The sequence below is a fragment of the Pteropus alecto genome, unplaced genomic scaffold (genome assembly GCF_000325575.1).
Source record: "Pteropus alecto unplaced genomic scaffold, ASM32557v1 scaffold105, whole genome shotgun sequence".
Taxonomy (NCBI): domain Eukaryota; kingdom Metazoa; phylum Chordata; class Mammalia; order Chiroptera; family Pteropodidae; genus Pteropus; species Pteropus alecto.
In genome coordinates this window covers 6,866,296-6,868,496 of record NW_006436294.1, presented here as the reverse complement: position 1 = coordinate 6,868,496, position 2,201 = coordinate 6,866,296, and positions in this window count along the sequence as shown.

The following is a 2,201-nucleotide window of genomic DNA, read 5'->3' as shown; positions in this document are numbered from 1 at the left end:
CTCGCAGGGCTGCGGGGCCGGGTGGCTGCGCGGCCACGCCCACCAGCGGGGAGCTGTCCCGGGGCGCGGTGCTGAGCGCCGGCAGCCCAGCCCCTCACGTTCCCATAAAGCAGGTGTTACTGTCTTACCTGTCCTATCAGGAGGATGTGAGGGGAGATTCTGAAAGGGCCCACCAAACCTAAAACATACCAGAGCATTCCGTGGCCGGAACCTGGGGCTGGGCAGGCGGATTCTGGTCTGGTGTTTCCTGGTTGAGCCTTGCTGTGTTCAAGAGTAGGGATGACTGTCCAGGAGGAGAAAAGCTGGCTCTCAGGCCAACGGGTGGCAGTACCTGATGCCACTCGACAGGCTGGCACATCTCAAGGCCCACTTCTGCCCCTCGGGCCTTGGCCTGCTGGTCTGGCTGCCATGCCTGTGCTAGGCCCCAAGGACAGGTCACCAGTGGCTAGCGCTCAGTTTATGACATCGAGTCAGCGGATCCGTCTGCTGTGGTTTTGCAGGCAGCCTGTCATTACTCTGGTCACGTGTCCCCACTGCAGGCGTGATCTCAGCAGCACGAGTCTTTCCTGAAAGTTCCTCCACGACCCCACGCTGCTCTTGGACCCCAGGGTGTGAGCCACACGCTGATACCCCGTGGTTGAACTGCTTCCCGTAGAGCAAGCGAGGACTTCGGGCTGGGCCTGCCTGTCACCCGACCACAGGGCCTGTGGTGTTTCTCGCGTCTTGGCCCAGAGTCTAGTAGATGGTCCACTGTCCCACGCTCCCCAGAATTCCCATTCATGGCCTTTCCGTGGGTGAATCTTGATCAGGCTTTCGGAGAGTAGTCTCAGGTTTGCACATACGTAACAGAACGGAGGAAGCTGCTTGGATTCCCAGCAGCAGGCAGATGTTTGTCTGCAGCTGTTCACAGTAAGACTTGCGGGGCCGGCAGCCGTTCTGGCCGATTTGGTAAGGCGGGATATGGACAACAGGCGATCCTTCCCTGTCGTGGCCGAGGCACTGCCAGACCCGGACTCAGACGGCCCCAGGTCGGCAGTGCTTGCCAAGAAGGGGGTACTTTTTTGTGTTCTTTTCACTGCTTTGCCCTTGAATTCCATCCCTTCCTGAAGTCACGTCATGGCAGCTGAGTGACGCAGAGTTTTCATCCGTTCGCTGTTCGTCCCACTGGGGGACTCCATTCCCGTGAGAGCCGAGGGCACATGCGTGTGTGGTTTCTCTTCTATTCTTACACCTTTCCACGCACCAGGGTGACAGCCATTGCCGACATGGCGCTGCGCGTGGAGCGTGTGTGTCTTGTTTCGAACGCACGTGTGAAGATTAGGAAATGAGCACAGGGCATTTAAAGTTTCCTTGCTGATTCTTTGGGCCACGCTGCCTCCGCCCTGTGCTCCTGTGACATTCGTTCCCTTCACATATCTGGGCAGCACCTGCACCTGTGTACTTCTGTGTCATTTTGTGTCACTTTCGGACTCACGTGCATCCCCGTGCCATTGAATTGCGGCTGCTGGAGGTGTGACAGGAAGTTTAGATGTGGAGTCACACAAAGCTGCCTTTGGCATGGGCGGTGGCCACGTGGAGATGGAAGGACATGCCGAGAGCAGCTCCCTACTGTCAGCTGTCAGCCCCAGCCCAGTGCTTCTTGAGCAGCAGGACTTCGGTGGGTGGGCGGGGCGGGGTCCCCATCAGACTAGACCCCAGGCTAGGGACTCTCCTCATGCCTCGAGACCTGCTTCTGTCCTGGCTCGGGGCGGGGTCCCCATCAGACTAGACCCCAGGCCAGGGACACTCCTCATGCCTCGAGACCTGCTTCTGTCCTGGTGTGTCCTGGCCAATCAATAAACATTTGTTAAGGGACCAGCTGAGCGGTGTCTGTCCTCGGGGCCACCTCCCAGAACCAGTGCAGAGTGTGGCTCCTGCTTGTACCCCGCTGCCGCTCAGGGGTGCTTCAGGGAGCAGGACCAGGCCTTGCTTGCCTCCCTTCACGAGTGAGCTCCCCTTCCTCCCCACGGGGACTCACCTCTGGAGATCTTGGGCCGAGCGAGGATTCTCGGGGTACAAGTGCTGGCACAGGCCCAGAGCCCAGCGAGGCCGTCCTGTGAGCTGCGTGGCCAGCCCTGGTGAGTGCCTCTGTCCTGTCCGCTCCGTCCTGCCGCCTGGGGCTCCTCTCAGAGACACTCTGCCTTCCATGGGCTCGTCCCCAG